The sequence below is a fragment of the Elaeis guineensis genome, unplaced genomic scaffold, assembly GCF_000442705.2.
Source record: "Elaeis guineensis isolate ETL-2024a unplaced genomic scaffold, EG11 Super_Scaffold_1000045, whole genome shotgun sequence".
Taxonomy (NCBI): Eukaryota; Viridiplantae; Streptophyta; class Magnoliopsida; order Arecales; family Arecaceae; genus Elaeis; species Elaeis guineensis.
This window is the reverse complement of record NW_027332425.1, coordinates 2678573-2700879: the sequence shown is the minus strand read 5'-3', so window position 1 is coordinate 2700879 and position 22307 is coordinate 2678573. Positions and strand designations below refer to the sequence as shown.

At 42.0% G+C, this 22307-nt stretch overlaps 1 long non-coding RNA gene across 4 annotated transcripts; it reads right to left on the bottom strand.

The window, feature by feature from the left end:
• Window positions 1-2115: 2115 nt before the first annotated feature.
• LOC140854541 (uncharacterized) lies at window positions 2116-7810 on the bottom strand. Of its 4 annotated transcripts, none has more exons than XR_012137756.1 (4): window positions 7481-7810; window positions 7310-7403; window positions 6447-6526; window positions 2116-2930 (listed from the first exon to the last, which is right to left on the bottom strand). It is a non-coding gene; the product is annotated as an uncharacterized lncRNA (long non-coding RNA). The 4 variants fall into 4 exon arrangements; XR_012137754.1 differs by having other exon boundaries at window positions 2130-2930; window positions 6447-6513; window positions 7481-7809; XR_012137755.1 differs by lacking the exon at window positions 2116-2930 and having other exon boundaries at window positions 6295-6526; window positions 7481-7804.
• Between the last annotated feature and the right edge of the window lie 14497 nt (window positions 7811-22307).

Sequence of the window (22307 nt, the reverse complement as noted above, 5' to 3'; positions counted from 1 at the left end):
TGAGTATACTAATCTAAGATCAAAATCATCATTTGATAAACAATCTCAAATTCTTCTTAATAAATAAAGAATTATAAAATTTAATTCTAGAATAGAGAAAATTTATCTCTAAATATTCTAAATCTAAAATCAAAGGTCCACTCATCCTAGAATTAGGATGCTAATTATTTTTTGTAGCATAGTAGGTGGAAGCACTACTTTTAAAAAGTCACATTAGGATATCTAAAATAATTCAAAATTTTAAAATATTATTCTTTCTAATATCAATAAATTTCTTGTATCAAACCATATCATCTATCATAATTCTTTAACTCAAAGGGTCAACATTCCTGACTTACTCAAAGTAGTTTCAGATTACCATGCTTCCGCTGCGCACTCTGATCTAACAATCAAAATTTCTTAGGTTCACCAAAAAAAAGTTGGATCAAATTATTTCTTTATCCTCAAATTTCAAATTTCAATTGAAATCAAAGATTAGCTTTCGATTCTCATTCATACCTTCACTGGTGTACAATAATCTTGATTAACCCTTGAGTCCAATATAATATTTAAACCATCATATAGATTTACTATAATCAATATGAATCAAATCTCAATTCTCATATCAATTCAATTCGATAATTTTCAAACCAAAAATCTTTATAAGTCAAATTAATGAAAAAAAAAAAAAAAATCCTTCGATGCTCCACCAAATTTGGACATAATCAGAATATATAAGAATTTCAAATCATTATTTTTTTTTCTAAAATTTCTATCATCAGGATCTTCAATATCTATCAAATATCCTTTTATAACAATCATACAAGCTTCAAAAAAAAATCAAATCTCCATTTAATAGTAGATTCAATTAAGGACCTCGTTAACAAAAGCAAAGGAAACTCCATATCAATTCTTAAATCCAAGATTTCTTAATTGTAAATTCACATAGGTCCCTTAATCTGAAATAAATATAAATCAGATCTTTTATCTTAATCTGAAGATATCAATTTTTCATTAACAACCTCAACAATAATATCAAAAAATCTCTTAATCAACTTAGATACGAAGTCTTTAAATTAAAATTTCATACATATCATGTAGTCTCTAAGAGACATAATAAGATCCATTATTCAGATCTAAGGATGATGATTAAAGATTCCAGTACGATGAATATTCTACAACCTCATAATCGATTTCATCAATAAGAAATAGGTTTCTTTGCAATATCCTCAAATATGCATTCATCCTAATATGCCACTTTATATATATGATCCACATACCAAGTTCAATTTCGATAAATATTTCAATCAAGCATTATAAAAAAAAACTTTCTTAGCCCATTCTGGAACAACATTTTATTATCAAATCTTTATCTTGCCAATAATAGTCAACTTCTCAACTAGAAGTAATATCATAGTATTATTCTCACATCGAATTTGAACTTACGATTCACTTGAATAACCAATGATCAAATTAATAACCATAATGCACAATACAATTTTATATCAATCCTTTTGTGATTACTTTCGATCAAGATCTAAGTAATCATATCATGATCAATAGATCATCCATCATATTTCAAATTCTATATGTTATAATCTATTGTGATCCTTTCATACATAATCTCAATGTTTAGTCAAAATTTATAAATATTTCTCCCACTACAATCATCAAAGATCTACCTTATAATGTCCCTGGTGTCTATCCACTAACACCCATTCTATATCTGATTCTATGTTTCATAATTCATCCACTTATGCTCTGATACCATATTAATTGTCACGCCCCCGACCCGAGATTTGTGAATCGAGGGTCGCGGCAACCGCCGCATACTCATAGAAAACTCTTCCCATAAGCATGCAAGGCATCTTATCATGCTATCCTAAAACAACAGCGGAATAATTATTCAATAATTTAAATCCAAAACATAACGACCTAAAATTTTTTTTTTCTTTAATATCTCAATAAATTCAACAATAATTCAAAGGCTTTGCATCAAATTCAATAAGCCTTCCAACCTAAAATAAAAATACGAAGATTCTGCTTCTGATCACTCCTCTATTCATATCTTGTATCATCTTAATTCCTCAACATCTGTAAAAACAGTAAAATAAGAGGTAATGAGCTAGACAGCCCAGTAAGCAACGATCACTTCTCAATAGATTTCATCAGGCATATAAGTAAATAATCATTTATAGAAAATAAGCATATAGAGTTCATCAATTCGAAATCAATTTCAATTATGCAATATAATTCATGCCAAATTCATTTCTTTTTTCGAAATTTCAAGTTTCTTTCGGGATTTCAATTTCTTTTGTTCTTCAATTTCTTTTCGTCAACCATGAGCTATGACCACATTATCCCTGTGGCAGGGTCATAATACCGCGTATCTGCTTGCGGTGGGCTGCGAATCATCTGGCAGCCAAGTCCTTTGGAACCGCTGGTCTAACTGGCGGTTTTGTCGCTGGTCTATCTGGCGACATGTCGCTGGTCTTACTGGCGACATAAATCCTCAGGACAGTCAATTGCCAACGTATATGCCCCCGTTGGCGGGGTCCTCAACATAGTCAGGTTGTCAATTCTTATTGTTTCTTATATCATAATTCTTCATAATCATGTTTCATATTCTAATTTCGATAATAAAACATATAATCATGTAGTATCGAAATCAATCAATATAATGCATCATGAAATCAATATATTCAATCATGCTTCATCATAACATTTCAAATAAGATATTTTCATAACAAAAATACCATTCATCCAATTCATGCATCGTTTCACAAATCATATTAGAAGAATACACTATAATTTGCCGATGAATCTAGAAAAGGTGAAACATTACTTACCTCGAACGCATTCCAATAAATCCATAAAATTCTATAAATTTTCTTCCAAAAATTCTGTTCGTAGATCATATCGCGATATCCCATGATCAAACATCCACAATCCTATACAGAATCAATTTGAATAATTAGAAAGAATACGAATTCTATATTTCAACGGTTTAGATTGGATCCGATCATCTAATTTCATCTAATCAAAATCTAATTAGGACCTAAACGATCCAAAGTTTGACTATCAGATCAAATCGGATTCGAAGTGATAGGACCAAGGTTTCTTCATCGATTTCATAAAATCAAGTGGAGAGAGAAAATCAGAGGAGAGAGAATTCATGAGGTACAATTCGAATTGATCAGGTGACACAATCCAACATTACGATGGGTCCAATATCTCGATTGGTGAAATCAATGTGATCAAATCAAGTCATGGCTAGATCGGAAATCATGGATGATCAAATCTAAAGATTTATGGTCTGATTAGAGTGGGTGCCAGTACGCAGTCTGACAATCATGGATCAAGGTTCTTCATTAGAATCAGATCAGACTTATTAAAAGAAATTTCTTCATTCACTAACCCTTTTTTTTTAGAGAGAGAATCAATCAAGAGAGAGAATATTTTAGAGAGAGAAAATTCTAGAGAGAGAAAATTCTAGAGAGAGAAAACTCATCTTGAATTCTTCAGACAATATGATTCAACAAATTCGATCGATCAGATCAAATCATGCTAAGATTATCATGTGGACAATTCAATAAGATCATGAGAAATAAAATCTAAAAATACTTGATCTGATCAAAGTGGATGTCGGTGTACCGTCCGACGATCACGGATCAAAAATCCATCACGAGGATCATTTAAATTCATCATCATTCTTCTCAAAATTCTAGAAATCTTAGGAGAGATAATCTAGAGAGAGAATTCTAGAGAGAAAAGTAGAGAGAGAAAATCCAATTCTAGAGAGAGAAAAATACTAATTCAAGCTGAAGAGAGAGAGGGAAGAGAGAGAAACTCTCTTTCTCATATTTTATTATTTATCTCATTATTTATTAATTAATTTTATTTTTCTCTTTCTTCTTTTCTTTCTTTCTCTCTTTTTTTTTTTTCTTTTTCTTCATGGAAGAGAGAGAAGAGAAAATCCTATTTATTATTATTATATTATTATTATTTTATTTTTCTTCTTTTTCTTTTTTTTTTCTTTTTTTTTCCTTTTCTTTTTCTTCTTTTTCTTTTCTTTTTCTTTTTCTTTTCCTTCTTCTTCTTCTTCTTTTCTTCCCGGGCTTTCATTGGGCCGAAACAGGGGACCTAGAGGTCCCCGTGCCTTGATCGGTCGATCACGGCCATCTTATGGCCGGAGGTGGCCGACGGCAACGGCCGACTCTCCCGGGTTCGGAGAGACCAGGGCCGGCGGTCGGCGTGACCGTCGGCGCCGGAAAATCAGAGGAAAGAGGCGGCGAACAGGGGGGTTTCTTTCTCCAACTAAATCCGGCGACACCCGTCGCCGGCCATCGTGCACACAGGCACGGGAAAGAAGGGAGAGAAGAGAGGGAGAGGAGGGAGACCTTACCACAACCTCCGGTGACCCCCACCGGCGAGAAATCGCGGCGAACACGGGTCGAGGAGTCACGGCTTCAAACGGGAAAATCGGAGAAAAATCTCCGGCAATCGACGGCGACGGAAGGGTCTACCCATAGAGGAGAGGGGAAGGGTTCTTATAGAGCTCGTCCTAGGGTCTTTCAATGGCCCTAGGACTCCGATTCTTGATCGGAGAAGAGGAAGACTCCGATCGGGAGTCTTCCTGCTCTGTTTTCTTTTTTCTTTTTTTTTTTTTTTTTGCTTTGGGCTTAGGATTCATTGCTTGGGCCAGGCCTCACAGTATCACCTCCATCTATTATCTTCTCCAAGGTATTGCATGTGGATCAAAGAATGCAGAACCATTCCGAATTGACGGGTATAGAGCGTATTCAAAATGAGAAACCAGCCAAGGAAGAGAAGAGGGAGAAGGAAGAAGGAAGAAGGAAAAGAGAGAGAGGGAGGAGGAAGAAAGATGGAGGGTAGTGGATGGCATGGAGGACCACAAAGGGTCAGGGAGGGGCACATTGGGTAGAGGAGGGCCTCCACCCTTCAGACCCCTATTTCAAAGACAAGCCCCCTTTTATTTTAAAAATTTTAAGTGAAGTCGGCACAGAGGGGCAGAGGAAGGGCTCCACCTTCTGGACCCCTATTTCGAATGAAACAAAAGCATCAAATGGGTCCCTTTTTTATTTTGAAAATTTTGAGTGAAGTTGGCACTGCACACCCCTCCCCGGCCCTCCACAGCCCTCCGCCAACCGTCCATCACCCTCCATCTCTCTCCCTCCCTCTCCCTCTCTCCCCCCTCTCTTTTTTCTTCTCTTCCCCTGCTTCGTCTCCCCCGCCCTCTCTGCCGTATTAGGCCGCACTCCACCAGCCTTCACCAACTTTCTCCCCCTCTCCCCCTCCCTTCCTCTCCCTCTTCCTCCCTCCCCTCCCCCTCTCTCTCTCTCTCTCTTCCTCTCCCTCTCATTCTCCCTCTCCCCCACCCTCTCTACAGTGTTGGTATGGGCCAGCACAGAATGGCTTGGGGGTGTACCAAACCATACAACCAACCAAGTGGTACCAGCCCAATACTGACATAGCAATCCTTGATGTGGATGCCTATATTCCAACCTCAATAGTCAAAACGTTGTCAGGATTGATTTCTAAAATGGAAAATGCTCTAATGCACCCATTACTGCAGAAGAAAAGTTCTTCAGACCCAAGAAGGATAAGTAATTACTCTTACTCTCGTTATCTCAAGATCCTATTTTTATCTTTTAATGCTGATGCAATAATATTTTTATTTTATTTCTTCGCAGAAAAAATAGAAAACACAGTACCATTTTTCTTTGATACATACATACATACAGATATACATACAAATATAACAAATCCCCACATATACATCTCAAGAGAAAAGACACAATACCATCTTACTTTAATTGTTCATCATTTTGATAATATAGAGAAACTGGAGTTTCTTTCTTTCTTTGTGGATAGTTGATGGTCATAAAATATGATTATTAATACATATACATACATACATACATACATACACACACACATATACATATACGTATACATACATACATATATACATATACATATATATATATATATATACATAGATATATATACATATACATACATAGATATATATACATATACATACATACATACATACATATATATATATATATATATATATATGTATGTATGTATATAATATATATCTATGTATGTATGTATGTATATACATATATATCTATGTATATATATATCTATGTATATATATATCTATGTATGTATATGTATATATATCTATGTATGTATATGTATATATATCTATGTATATATATATATATATATATATATATACACATATACATATACATATACATATATATATATGTACAAGAACAGATTTTCTGAACGTAAATTGTCACCCAAACTTTAAAGGAAAACGATAAGCATTAGCAGAAATAATGATAAGTACTGATATAAGGAATTTTTGTATTAGAAATACAGAATTCAATTATGATAGGTTGTATTTATAGTTTATGTTCACTCACATGGCTATAGGATCGAAGCAAGGCAGTATTTTATTAGCCCCCAAAGAAGAAAATCCTGGTTCTGCGCCTGCACCATGCCACTGAATACTAATATAAGAATCAGCAGCATAACCTTCACCATACAAATGGGAAAAGGCTTGTTGCTTAAGGATAAAAAGTCAACCACATGTCCAAGAAGTGTTTGCCGAAAAAACAGAGTCAGCTTTACAAATATCCATTTGCCATTTATTATGAATAAGGATTAAATTACAAGGTAATAGAGTGGGTTAACAGCATGCACAGCTTCAAAACCATGCTAGAGCTGAAGAAACTTCTATCAATCAAGACCCAAAAAGGTACAGATACAGACTAACAATATCGTTAATATTTGTGTATATAATGCACCTTGAATACAAATTTATTCTTTAAATGCTACATTATTGGAAACAACAGCATATCCTAGGCCTTTTCAATCAAATTGTAAAAGCAATCGAGGTCTCCTGCCTAGAAAGAGCAGTAGGTGAAGTGTTATTCTTCTCTGAGCAAAATCTGGCTCATGTTATTCTACAGTGTCTCTGGTAGTCTTAGGCTGGAGCTGAGTGAGGATACAGTGCCCGATGGGTGGAATTAAAGCCCACTTACAAGTGATCGGGAACCTAAATGATGTGTAGGAAATGCGGAACATCGGCCATCAAGACAACCAACCCCTCATGCAATTTCAGGCATGCATTATCACAGAGAGCAAATTACGCATGCAGCAGCTAGCTTTGTCCATCAGATAAGACCAAAAGATAATGTCGAGTACGGGATTGTTTGTATACTAGTGGAGAGGAATTTTTGATATGAAGAGATAGGAGAATAAGAACGGAAGAAAAGATCTTTACAAGGCCGAAGTTGTTGTGGTCGTCATTAAGACAACGAAACCGGGGTGCTGCCCAACGCAATGCTTGATCACGGGGATCGCAGCCAATCCTTCACCTGAGGTGGAGACAGAGAGAGGAATCAAATGAATCGATGGTGGAATAAAGGAAAATAGAATTAGAGGTAGGATATACCCAAGGAGACAGCGTGAAACCAAAGGAGAGGGCCGGGAGGGCGGGGCAAGGAAGGGCGGCCGAAGCGCTCCGGCCACCGGCTGGGATGCTCCAGGCCACGCAGCCGCCGCCAATGGAGGTGCAGGTATATCAGCGGGGCCCCCGCGAGGGTCGCCACCCGGTACAGCCCGTACGCCAACTTTCCCCGCACCGCCATCTGCCCGGTAGACATCAACTCATCTTTCTGAAATCGCCGTCTTTTGTGGGGGCGAGAGTACCCTAGTTGAAACCGCTGCGGAAAAAGAAGAGTACGATCAATGCCCTGCTTGAATCCTATCTGATTTGTTTTTTTTTTTTTTTCTTTTTTTTTTTTTTTCTTTTCCCCTCCCCTCTATGAGGAATAAAAATCGTATAGAATAATTTTGAAAAAAAATTTCTACGGAAGTATCTAAAAAAATTAGTAGAAATACGTAAGAAGATACAAACAAAAATTATTGTTGTACCCAACTTTCACGCCCGAGATTAGACGGATGAGGTGACAATGTATGCTGGAGGCACAGTCCGAGCTTCGACTTGAGAACCTGTAAAAAATCCTATCAGAATATTTTTCGATGAGGACCCTCTGTCACTCAAGACAAGAGGTGGAGAACAACAAGAACGAGAGAATAGGAGCCATGGAGTCTTGGTCGATCCCCGATTATTGTACATAGATTGGGTTGGTGAGAGTTCTTTTCTTTTGAGACATAGCCCCATCACAAGGGGATATTTTTCCTTATCTGGGTTTCCCTAAGCTGAAAGTGGAGTGGATCTTGTCAATGGAGCCCGCTGTGTGCCATAAGTGCAGGTCGGCTCAGGCTGACCTAAAGGTACATCGGTCAGGTAGAGGTGAACACCTTGGTCAGGATGAAGTCTGAACCACCATGCATGTGTCTCCTGCTAATCTCTTCTAGCTGCTGAAGTCCGGCCTCCTAGTTCTTCGATTGGCACTATGGGCATGACCGGCTGAGGTCGAGATAGAGATCCACAACAGATGCTCTCTACTCTTGAGTCCGAGTTTATATAAGATCGGTTGAAGAGAGTACAAACTCGAGGCCAAGGTCGGCTTTACTAAGCTGCCGCTCGGGTTTTTACTGTTGACACACGTTGAAGATTGATGATGCTCAATAAGTTGATTTTTCATCCAGGCCATTAAATCCTTAGATTCGTGTGAGCCTCATTGTGGCCAATCAGATGCCGCCAGTTGGCATACATCAATGATGGCTAGACGAACCGCCACCAAATCAGAGCCATCCGAACTCCTATAAATAGGTGTTGTTGTACTAAAGGTCCCCTCATTTTCACTATTTCACTGTTCTGAGGGAAGGAAGAAAACTACTCGAGCAATTTCCAGCACACTTCAATGACCACCACCGATGTCCGTGTTCTTCTTCGGCTATAACTGAGCTTCGTCGTTCAACCCCAAATTTCATCCCTTGAGCTTGCTTGGTCATCTTTCTTAGGTCAGTCCCCCCTTCTCTTCTAAGTTTCAGGCATGAGTACACCAAGTTCATCCCCATCCTCTTGGACTTTGAGCGATGACCTGGAGGGCACAGACCCTGTGCCCAATGTCAGCTGCTCCTCACATAAGTTTGAGGTGAGGGATATACTCAATTTTGGTCCCTTTCAAGTGGCTGGCATCCTCTCCTCGAAGGATTTAGAAGTTCTGCATCGTAAGTATCAAATCCCCTCAAAATTTAGGCTGAAGATCGCTGGCCCTGAAGAACGAATAGCTCTTCCACCTCGAGGTCGGATCAGGCTCTACGAAGAGTCCTTTAAGGCTAGGCTTATGTTACCTTTCTATTTTTTAATTGTAAAATTACTTAATACATACCGAATAACCTCATGCTGTGTAGCGCCGAACTCATGACATCTAATGATAGCTTTTCTAGCTTATTGTCTTCTTCTCGAAGTAGAACCAACCACCCACCTCTTTAGAACATGCTTCACATTGAAGGAGCACCCTGAGGAGATAGGGTGGTGGTATGTCTCTCCTTAAAAAGAACGATGTCTCTTCGAAGGTGCTCCTTCCTCGATGCATAAATGGAAGGAACGGTATTTTTCCATCTCGACCTAGCAATCTTGAGACTTTAGCATGTCATGAGGTTAACCTCGAAGGTCGGCAATTAAGGCTTTGGTTCTATCTGATGCTGAGGAGGAGGCACTGAAGCTCATCTTCAACTATGTCGCTATTGGGATTTCTTAGGTACTGGTGCATGTAGATTTCAAAAACTTTTAAAATACACAGCAAAATAATAGATTAAAATATTTTTATTCATAATATGCATAGATCATATCAAAACACCTAAAAATTTAGTTCATATGCAGAAAATAACACAAATCTGATTTTTAATAAAATATGTGATCGGATCACATGCTTATTTCATTTTTTCTTTCTTCAAATCTGGATCTTCGTGTGGGCTGATTTTCACCTGTGAACTGATGATCTTGGATATTTTTAGAAGATTCTTTGAAGCCACATAAATATCCGATCTTTATGAATATCTATATGAGGTCTTGATCTGATCAGAAGTTTTTTGATCTCACTAAGGTGCTAATTTTCTTACAGAGATCGCATCTTGATGATTGAAGAAGACTTTTCTTTTCTCATAAGATTCTCTTAAAGAAGAAGAAGAATAAGAGGATAGAGATCTCTACGCTAGAGATCATGATAAGAACACTTTCTTCTCTTTCTTTTATGCATGAGAGAGAACATTTCTCTCTTCTTCAAAATTTTAGATTCAAGAAGGAACTCTTCCTTCTTTCTTCCCTTTTCACGCCATAGAAGAAAATCATTTTTTTCTTTCCTTCCATACCTTCAAAGAGGAACCTTTTCTCTCTCATATACATGCACAAGAAAGAAAACATCTCTTCCTTTTCTTCAGCCTAAGAGGAAGACTTTCTTCCTCTCTTTTTCTCATGCCAAGGAAGGAGCCTGACATCATTGAAGGACCCTGCGCCTAATGTCAGCTCCTCCTCAGATAAGTCCGAGGTGAGGGAGATACTTAATTTTGGTCCCTTTCGAGTAGCTGGCATCCTATGCTCGAAAGACTTAGAAGTTCTGCATCTTAGGTATCAAATCTCCTCAGAATTTAGGCTGGAAATCGCCAGCCCTGGGGAGCAAATAGCTCTTCTGCCTTGAGGTCAAATCAGGCCCTATGAAGAGTCCTTTAAGGCTAGGCTTATGTTACTTTTCTATTTTTTTAATTGTAAAATTACTTAATACATACCAAATAACCTCATGCTATGTAGCATCGAACTCACGACATCTAGTGATAGCTTTTCTATCTCACTGTCTTCTCCTCGGAGTAGAACCAACCACTTGCCTCTTCAGAGCGTGCTTCACATTGAAGGAGCATCCTAAGGAGATAGGATGGTGGTACGTCTCTCCTCAAAAAAGATGACGTCTCTTCAAAGGTGCTCTTTCCTCGGTATACAATTGGAAAGAACGATATTTTTTTATCTCGATTGAGCAATCTTGGAACTTTAGCATGTCATGAGTTTGATCTCGAAGGTCGATGATTAAGGCTCTAGTTCTATTTAATGCCGAGGAGGAGGCACTGAAGCTCATCTTCAGCCATGTTGTTTTGGGATTTCTTAAGTGCTGGTGTATGTAGATTTCAAAAAATTTTGAAATATATATTTTTAATCATAATATGCATAGATCATATCAAAATACCTAAATATCTAGTTCATATGTAGAAAATGATACAATCTGATTTTTAATAAAATATGTGATCAGATCGCATACCTGTTTTATTTTTTCTTTCTTCAAGTCTGAATCTTCATACGGGCCAATTTTTACCTGCAAACTGATGATCTTGGATGTCTTCCGAAGGTCTCTTAAAGTCACATACGTGTCTGATCTTTATGGATATCTATACGAGATCTTGATTTGATTAGAAGTTTTTTAATCTCACTAGGGTACTAGCTCCCTTACAGAGATCGTATCTTGATAGTTGAAGAAAACTCTTCTTTTCTCTCAAGACTCTCTTAGAGAAGAAGAAGAATAGAAGGATGGAGATTTCTACGTTAGAGATCATGAGAAGAATACTTTCTTCTCTTTCTTCTACACATGAGAGAGAATGTTTCTCTCTTCTTCAAAATTCTAGATTCAAGAAAGAACTCTTTCTTCTTTCTTCCCTTTTCACGTCATAGAAGAAAACCTTTTTCTTCTTTCCTTCCATACCTTCAAAGAGGAATCTTTCCTCTCTCATATCCATGCACAAGAAAGAAAACATCTCTTCCTTTTCTTCAGCCTAAAAGGAAGACTTTCCTCCTCTCTTTTTCTCACGTCAAGGAAGGAGCCTATTTCTAATTTTTTCCATAAAAACCAGCAGCCCTTCAACATTGAAAGGCCTCCTTAAACCCATGCCTTAAATCTGAATCTCATTCAGATTATTCATGCTGAAAATCAATGCTCTAACCCATGCCAAAACCCTTTTAAATAGGTGTCAAGAGGAGTTTGGATAGGATTAGAAATAGGAGTTTGTCTTCAACTTTTAAGGCGTGTAAGAGCTCCTATATTTGTGGCATCAAGTGAGCTGGTGGAATGAACTCTTCACACAAATAAAAGAGGATGCGTGGAGACCCTTTTTAGCATGGAGGAAGTGGCGTATAACAACCAAGGAAGCATGGGGTTGTGGGACTTCCTTATGGGGCTTGCATATGATGCAAGGGGAGAAGGAATTCCAATCAAATTAGGCTTTCTTTTTGTACCTAGTTTAAACCAACTCAAACTTTAATTAATCTTAATCTAATTAGAAATTGATTGGACCCAAAAAGTTTGAAATCCTAATCCAATTGGAGCCTAATCTCTCTAGATTAAATCCTAATCTATTTAGGAATTAGATGACACCCAAATCCTAATCAAAATAGGAATTGATCTCTCTCACAATTGGGTTATCTCATAATCCAATTAGACTTGATTAAATCAAACCTAAGTCAAGTCAAATTGAATCCAATTCAATTAGACTTGATCCGAGTCCCATTGTTCAATCAAATTAAGCTAAATAGCAATCCAATTGCTAATTAATCCTCCTACAAATTACTAACACTTGGTAAGTTTGACAATTACAACTTTTGTATTAGATTAATCATCAATCATATTGTTAATCAAATTCTATTACGATTTATAATCATAACTCAACCATCTAATCGGTCAAAAGCTTCTTTTATGTGTGATCCTATAGATTCTATTCTGTCTAGTAATGAGATATATTATGATCCCTATCACAATATCATTAAAACTTCTTTTAATAGGTTGAAATCATTCCAACTCTGCCCATCAAGATCATTGATTATCAAGATGATACTCTTGGATTTCATAATCTACTAGTGATACCTAGCAGTATGTAGTGGCAACTCAGCAGAATAAAAGTGATGAATCTCTAGATGTAGTTATCGTATGATTCAATTCTTTATCATGAGTCCTGACCAGATGGTAGGTCATGGATAAATCGTCAAACTTAACATTGGTCATGTGATAGATTTAATTAGCTTAAGTCCGATTGTGATTCTTATGGAAACTCTTTTTCATCAATCACACTGCTATAGCCATAGACTTAAGGACTTAGCTTTTTAAATTTCATGGACTACTCATTTCTGCTAAGATCAATGGATTTCATATAGATATATATTCTACTCCTACAATAGACCAACTATCGCCAACATCTACTACAAAGACTCATTGAGGCAATGTTACTGTGTAGTCAAACCCAATAGTTTCACTATGAGTATCGTGGCACCACAGGTCAAAAGACTATTCACACAACTACAGCATCAAAAAAGTCATTAACGAGTGAGCAGATATCTATGTGACTTCTCATGTTAGTGTTGGATGTGTACCCTAGAAGTCAATCTTGACTGACACATACTTTTCTCTAGGATATATTTTATACTTGTTGGACAGTCTTAATAACCAATCATATTTATATGTTCATGATTTATCCTAGAAATTAACAAAGATGATTTTGTATATTTCAAGGTATTGAAAATTTGAGACATACATCATTAGTGGTTAATTTCTAAATACTTCCGATCGAAGGATCGTCACGGAGGATAGTGATCAATCCATTCGAGATCGATGCATGGATCACCTCTTTTTAGGACAGATGAGTCTCGAGTCTGTGGTGTAAGATACTGGGGTGAGAGTGCAGGTGGTTGTTAGAGAACAACTTGCACTGAGCATGATCAATACGAGAAACACTTGGATGTCTACTCACTCGTCAGTGATTTTTTCGATGCTACAGTGGTGTGACTGGTCTTTTGACTTGCGGTGTGTTGGATATTCACAATGAGACTATATAGTTTGACTGCATGTTCACTTGATCCCTAGCCATATGGTCCTTGCTGTGTATGTTGGCTATATAGGTTCAGATTCGCTGTTTGAAGTAAGATATACTTAGATGAATCTATCGATCTTGGTAAAAAAAAGAAATCTTATGCGATTCGTAAGATTGAGTTCAGAAAATCTTTGGCCAGAGTAAGTGTGAATACTAAAAAATTTTTTTTACGAGATTTACAAATGAACTTGAATCGAGCCAATCTAGTATATGACTGACGATAGAGTTTGACGAGTTCTCTATGATCTCTGTTAAGTCGGACTCTCGATAGAGGGTTTGTATCACACGATAACTGCACCTAAGGGTTCATTTTTCTATTTTGCTGGATTACTACTATATGTTGTTAGACGTCACTAGTGGATCGTGAGAACTCATTAAGATTATTTTGGATCAACGATCATTGTTGAGGTGAGTTGGAATCGTTTCAGTCCATCGAAAGAAGTTTCGATGATACTATGATGGAGATTATGGTATGTCTCACTACCAGATAGAATAGAACTTGAAGGATCACACACAAAAAGAGCATGACCTAATCAATGGCTTGGATTATATTTAAATTATCAATTGGATTAATAGTTTGAATTTTAGAACTGCTAATTTGTAAGCGTTACAGTTTTGGCAGCTGCTAATTGTTAGCGTAGGGACTTAATTATAAGTGTTGTAATTTTTTTAAGGCTGATTTATTATGAATTAAGTCTTAATTAATTTAAATTAGATTTAGTTTAATTATATTTAATTTAATTTAATATTAATTGAGTTCAATTATCTGAATCAGATTTGGATTTCAAGTCTGATTGGATCAGGCTTGACAGTCTTTTCGAATTTGGCTCGTTTCGAACTCGATTTGAATCCAATTGAGACTCTATTTGAACCAGATGAATCATTACTAGAGAGTCCAAATCTTTGAGACTTTTTCTTCAAAAATTATGCCAAAAGGAGAAGTGAGATATTATTTTTCTCATCCTTCTTTCTTCACGTGTGTGAAAGGAGAGGAGGCGGCAATAGTTGGCGCCCCGTCTTATCTGGAAATCTTTTTCATTCAATTTTTTTTTATTTAAATTTAATTAAAAATAAGATAGAAATCTCTCAAATTAGGTTATAAAAATATTTTTTTATGTGATAAAAAATTAGAGAAAGAGGGCATGCACTAATTGTTGGCGTGAGACATCTCTCCTTTTTCTTCCCTTATCTCAATGCACATCTATCCTTTGATTTATTTTTGAATGCCTTGGATTAAAAGAGATGAGATCTCTTGGGTGTTAAGAATGAGTTATGCATGGGATTTGAGATGTGGTGCGATAAAAAATTAAAAAAGGATGCATGAAGGGAGGTGGCGTGCGTTAGATGCGAGAGGCTTCTTTCTTACATCTTTCTCTCCTCCCCAATACCTCTTCCTTCCTTCTCCACTTCATGTCCATGCCCAGATCTGATAGAGATCAGATCTGTTGGTGCAAAAATTCGTCTGCGTCGGAGAAGCTAGAGTCGCGGTCGCCGCCGGGACCTGCAAAAGAAGTCTAAACCAGAGGTGGGGTTGCTCCGGCAAGATCCTTCGACGCTCAAGTCAGTTCTCTGCCTCAACAAGAATGGAGTGCTCGAACGAAAATTTTAGCAGAGTTTCCAGGTAAAAATGAGAGCTTAGAGAATAACGTATCTGGGGTCCCCTTTTATAGGCGAAGGGGGCAACAGACTGATAGCGATGTCTGTAACCGTCTGGCAGTGGGCTGCCAGGAGTTTGTTGCGAAGAGTAGTGGAGTGGACCGTGGCTATCATCGGGGCGTGCCACGTGGAGTTGCCACGAGGAGCGGAGCGGCGTCCGCTGTCGTGACTTGCCAGAGAATGGAAGAATCGCACGGTATCCGTCGCAGGAAGTGGAGCAGGATCGTGGCCATTATTGTGGCCTGCCAGGGAGTGATGGAGCTGCGTGGAATCCATCGTAGGAAGCGGAGCACTGCTGCGGCGTTACTGCGGCCTGCCAGGGAGTGATGGAGCCGCGTGGAATCCGTCGCAGGAAGTGGAGCAGTGCTGTGGCCATTACTGCAGCCTGCCAAGGGGTCCAGGCCTATCGATCGGAGTTCGGCCGGGGTGTCTGGCAGAGAGAGGTGGCTAGCCACCCGTTTGAGAGGAGCTCGGAGTTTGGCTCTCGCAGGAGTCCGGGTGGAGTCTTCCTTCAGTCAAAGTCGGAGATGAAGTCCGGCTTCCATACGAGTCCGGGCGGAGTCTTCCCGTAGCCGAAGTTAGAGACGAGGTCTGGCTCACGTAGGAGTCTGGGCGAAGTCTACCTGCAATTAAAGTCAGGGGCGAAGTCCAGCTCCCGTAGGAGTCCGGATGAAGTTTACCATCAGTCGAGGTCAGGGATGAAGTCCGGCTTCCGTAGGAGTCCGGGCGGAGTCTCCCCGTAGCCGGAGTTGGAGACGAGATCTGGCTCCCGTAGGAGCCCGGGCTGAGTCTACCTGCAATCAAAGTCAGGGATGAAGTCCGGCTCCCTTAGGAGTCCGGACGAAGTTTACCTATAAGCGAAGTCGTGGGTGGAGCCCTGCACCCGTAGGAGTCCAAGCGAAGCCTTTCCGCAGTCAAGGTCAGGGACGAAGTCCGGCTCCCGTAGGAGTCCGGGCTGAGCCTACCTGCAATCAAAGTCAGGGATGAAGTCCGGCTCCCTTAGGAGTCCGGACGAAGTTTACCTGTAAGCGAAGTCGTGGGTGGAGCCGGCTCCCATAGGAGTCCGGGCGAAGTCCTTGTGCAGCCAGAATTGGGAACGAGACCTGGCTCCCATAGGAGTTCGGGCGGAGTCTTCCCGCAGTTGGAGTTGGAGATGAGATCTGGCTCCCGTAGGAGTCCGGACTGAAATCTGGTAGTTGTAGGAAGCTACCGTTGGGGAAGTTCAGCCGTTGGCGAAGTCCGTGGTAGCTCAGATTGGAGTTGAACCTGGCTGGAAGAAGTCCGGAAGGGATTCGGGGAACAGCTGATAGTCGTAGAAAGTCGGCTGGCGGTGGAGCTTAGTGAGCACTTAGGGCGGTTTAATAGATAACCGGGGGAACTCATGTTGAAGGAGCTCGGGTGGTGTAGTGGGAGTTCGTCCGTCGGGGGAATTCAATCAGCACTGTGAGAATCCGGCTGTTAGAGAAGTCCGGAGAGATACCATCTGCGGTCGAAAGCCGGAGGAGTCCTGGGAGGGTCAATCCTGTTAAGAACTTCGGCTGAGGGTATTTTATACCCAACACCAGTCCCCCTACTTTCGAGTTCGAATTTCGGATGAAGGAAGTACAGAAAGATTGTCACAGCCGAAGTTTCTCCCTTGATGTCCGCGCCTGATCGTCCTCAGATATTTTGGCATTTAATGCGTGCATGCTGGAGCCTTTTTCCGATTAGGGCGACCCGAAGAGTCTTTTCAGAACTCCCACCAGGACGTGATCCTAAGCGTCATGCCATGAAAGTCCGCGAACGGTCAACCCTAGGTCGCGGTGAGTGGGATACGCAGTGGGCACTGGTTGGCCTAGGGATACCTGCCACCATAACTGCACCAAGCTCCGTTGCCTATTTAAGCCCCCACCTTTCCTCCAGGGGCTTCACTTCGCCTGAGGGCCGACATCTTTCTTTCGCCTGAGAGCTTAGCCACTCAGCCACTCCATCAGTGCTCCTTTCGACTCCGAGCGTCCTTCGCGCCGATCTTTGCTATCTCCACCGGCTCTCCGCCGTCTCCAGTCCCTCGAGTCTCTTTAAGGGGTTCCCCCGTCGGGGCCTCCACCCCGGAGGCCAATCTCAAGAGGATGCCACGGACTAGGAAGAGTGCAAGGAGGAGAACAGTAGTCTGCGAGTTCTCCGATTGTCAAACTGCCGCTGAGGGTTCCGTCGCCTTAAAGGGGGCTCGAGGGAGAATTCCTTCAACAACAGGGTTTAATAACGGGGACAACCGGTGAAGGCATTCCGCCTGAGAATTTCGGAGTAGCTGAATGGGGCGACACCGGACAAGGGGGCAGAGCTTTCGTCACAAGTCGTGGCGGGATCCTTGATGTCGTCGGGGCTGAGGGACCAGAAGCGGTCGGTGCCGACGGTGGAGCAGTAGAACTTGTTGCGGGGACGGTGGAAGTAGCGCATGCCGACCTTACCGGAACACCTAGGACGGTGGTTGTCGTGGAGCACATGGCGGTGGCGCATGTCTCCGACGCCATCGCTGCCTCCGGGGTAGTTCTGATTCTTCTTGAAACAGGTCGTCGTCGCCGCTGCCGTTGCCTTTGCTGCCCCCTGAATTCTATCCCATCCTTTTTCCCCTAGGGTTGGGATTTCGGAGATGGAGCGGAACGAGGCGGGGGGCGAGAGTCGAGAGGCTTGTCACACGTACTGAAAAATGCTGCTGGGAAGGACAAAACTGGGAAGAGAAGTCTACCACTCGAAGTGGCCTCCGGTGTATCCCTTTCGAGTCTTGTAATAATATTTTCTTTTTCTGGCCCTCCGGGTCTTGTAACGTACATCTTGTTAATCGAAAAATGAGAAGGAGATTTTGTTACTTCGTTCGCACTTTGCATCGAATTGTTGTCTGCCGAACTTCTTTCCTTTACCATTGTTGTTGTTGTATTCCCTTCTCTCTACTTCTCTTCTTTTCTTCTTTTCCTCCTTTCTTCTTCTTTTTCTTTCTCTTTTTTTTTTTTGACATCGTCCGTAGGTCGTCGGTAGTTGTCACGTCGGCTCGCCTTTCAGTTGTCCTTCTCCTTAACCTCAATGGCTCTATGATGTATATTTGACGAATAATATGAGAAAAAATTTTCTGCTACTTCTTTTACTCATGTGTTGAATTGTCGCTTGCCGAGCTTCTTTTCGGCCTTTGCGTCGTTCGGAGGTATCCGATTGCCGTCGTATCGACTCATCTTTTTCATCCGTGGCTGCAGATTCATTTGGGGCCGCTCGGGTTTGGCGCCCCCCATCAGGGCTCGAGCTCGGAGGTCTGAGCTTCCGTCACCCTGAGGAAGTCATCTCATCTCGGGCTTGCGTTGAAAGCTTCCTTGAAAGCTGGGTTCTTGATAAGGACCCCAACCTTTGCTGAGATGGGGTTCTCTGCATCTTTGACGCTGTTTGTTTTCCATTCATCGCTGACGTGGTCCATCGCTTTCTCTTTTAACTCCTCTCCCCTTTTTCCTTTTCGAGTGGGATTTTTTCCTCCGCTCTTGGTGGGGCTGCGGGAGTCCGGCTCCCGTAGGTGAAGTCGGGGCGAGGTCCGGCTCCTGTGGGAGTCCGAACGGAGTCTACCTGCAATTGAAGTCAGAGGCAAATTTGGCTCCCGTAGGAGTCCGGGCGGAGCTTACCAGCAGTCGAAGTCGGGGACGAAGTCCGACTCCCGTAGGAGTCTGGACGAAGTTTACCTGTAGTTGAAGTTGGAAACGGAGTCCGGCTTCCGTAGGAGTCCGGACGAAGCTTGTCTACAGTTGAAGTTGGAGATGGAGTCCGGCTCCTGTAGGAGTCCGAAAGAAGCTTGTCTGCTGTTGAAGTTGGAGATGGAGTCCGGCTCCCGTAGGAGTCCGAAAAAAGCTTATCTGCAGTTGAAGTTGGAGACGGAGTCCGACTCCCGTAGGAGTCCAGAAGAAGCTTGTCTGCAGTTGAAGTTGGAGACGGAGTCTTCCTTCGATCAAAGTCGAGGGTGAAGTCCAGCTCCCGTAGGAGTCCGGATGAAGTTTTATTGCGAAGGGGCTGCTGGGGAAGGTCCCCCTTTTTCTCATCTGGTCTTGAATGACCAGACCTTAATTGATGTCGGAGCGAGGTTCTTTCCCTATTTCTGTCGTAATAGGTTTCAGCTCTGGTTAGAATGAGGTTCGCCTCTTGTCTCTAACGCGGCTGTAGGGGCACATATGGGCGTTGCTGGGCCCTTCCCCCGTCCGATCTAAAGAGAACCGGGCCTTCGACTTTGCTCAAGTTAGGGCGAGGTTCTCCTCTTGTCCCTAACAGGGCTGTGGGGGCACATATGGGTGTTGCAGGGCCTCTCCCCCCATCCGGTCTAGAGAGAACCGGGCCTTCGACTTTGCTCAAGTTAGGGCGAGGTTCTCCTCCTGTCCCTAACAGGGCTGTGGGGGCACATATGGGTGTTGCAGGGCCTCTCCCCCCATCCGATCTAAAGAGAACCGGGCCTTCGACTTTGTCGAGATGAAGTTCCCCTCCTGCTTCCGACACAGTTTGTTTTGACTGCCCTGTCGATATAAGCTAGCGCCAAGAGGGGAGATATGTAGATATGCAACTTTTATTTAAAATAGAGTTATCGGTAATACATTCGTAAGTTTTTCGAGCTCCATGGTCGTGGGAGGTCTACTCCTCCGAGCTCCTTGAGGTAATAAGTTTCGGGTCGGACTACTTCTTTGACCTTATACGGGCCTTCCCAGTTTGGGACGAGCTTCCCTCGATCCTGAGGTTACGAGACAACGGCTCGTCGAAGCACTAGATCTCCTGCTCTAAAGGCTTTATTCTTGATCTGAGAATTGTAATAGCGAGTGACCTTCTGTCTGTAGGTTGTCATCCGAACTTGAGCTACCTCTCGCTTTTCTTCCAGCAAGTCAAGGTTGGCTTTAAGGCCTTGCAAATTTTGATGTTCGTTGAATGCCACGACTCGTGCCGATGGGAGTTTAAGCTCAATTGGGATGACGGCCTCTATTCCGAAGGCTAAAGCAAAGGGGGTCTCCCCCGTGGAAAGTCTTTGGGTAGTTCGATACGCCCACAACACATGATAAAGTTCGTCTGTCCAAGTTCCCTTCGCCTTTTCAAGCCTCGTCTTGATCCCTTGCAGCAGGATTCTGTTGGTCACTTCAGCTTCGCCGTTCACCTGAGGATGGGCTACTAATGTGAAGTTGTGGAAGATATTTAGATCTTCACAGAATTCGACGAATCTTGCTCCCGCAAACTGCCGCCGTTATCAGTGATTAGGGTTCTCGCAGACCGAACCTGCAAATGATTGACTTCCAGACGAAATCTTGCACTTTAGTTTCTGTGATTTTTACCAGTGGTTCGGCTTCGACCCACTTGGTGAAGTAGTCAATTGCTACCAGGAGGAACTTCCTCTACCCCGATGCCATGGGAAAGGATCCAAGGATGTCCATCCCCCATTGCGCAAAAGGCCATGGGGCACTCAAGGGTGTAAGCTCGGTGGCGGGCTGTCTCTGGATGTTGGCATATCTCTGGCATCGGTCATATTTTTTGATGTATTCAATCAAGTCATGGTGCATCGTCGGCCAGTAATATCCTTGGTGGAGCAACTTGTGGATAAAGATCTAGCCCCCAGATGGCTTCCGCAGATTTCTTCATGCACTTCTCACAAGGCGTAGTCAGCTTCCGAAGGCCGGAGACATTTTAAAAGGGGCAAAGAGTATAATCTCTTGTACAACTTGCCCTCATAAAGGATGTATCGGGAGGCTTGATTTCGGAGCTTCTGAGCTTCTTTCGCATCCTGGGGGAGAACCCCGTCTCTGAGATATGTTATCAGTGGGTCAATCCAGCTGGGCTCGTGGTCAATTTCCATCACGGGCCGTGATTCTTCCGTACTCGGACATTTGAGCACTTCAAAGAGGACATCTTTGGGTAATTCGGCCGGAGCCAGCATTGCCAGCTTGGAGAGAAGGTCGGCCCTGGTATTTTCCAACCTCGGAATCTGCCTGATGTCAAAGCTGCTGAAGGCAGAGACGAGCTCCTTTACCTTTTCAAGATATTTAGCCATGCTGTCCTCCCATGCTTCGTAGTTTTCGTTGACTTATCCCACTACTAGTTGAGAGTCGTTGTGGACCTGGAGCCGATCTATTCCAGCTCTTTGGCGATCCTCAGTTCTGTGATCAGAGCTTCATATTCCGCTCCGTTATTCGTTACGGGGAACTCGAAGCGCAGAGCGTACTCCACGACGATTCCCTCCAGACTGATCAAGATCAGGCCCGCACCTGTGCCTGACATGTTGGAAGAGCCGTCCACGTAGAGGGCCCAAAAGCAATCAGAGGGATCTGCTTCTTCTTTGGGGGAGTTCGGTCAGGGCTTCAGGCCGTCAATTTTGTCTTGTTTAGGTTCGGCCTCCTCTGGGATAGTACACTCCACTATGAAATCTGCCAATATCTGGGCCTTCACTGCTGGCCTAGGTCGATAGTTGATGTCGAATTCTGTAAGCTCGATCATCCATTTTGCTATCCTCCCGGAGGCATCCGCCCGGTGTAGAATCGCCTTGATCGGTTGGTCGGTGAGCAGCGTTATGGTGTGCCCTTAAAAGTAGGATCGGAGCCTCCGGACTGCAATCAATAGGACGTAAGTCAGTTTTTCTAATTTAGTATACCTGGTCTCGGCGTCTCTCAATGCACGACTGACGTAGTAGATTGGCTGTTGGGCTTTTGCTTCTTCTTTGACAAGGACTGCCGTGAGAGCCATGGGAGAGACCGCCAGGTATAAAAATAGTTCCTCTCCAGGCTCTGGCTTCGCCAACAGCGGAGGTGAGCCGAGGTAGCTCCTTAGCTCTTCGAATG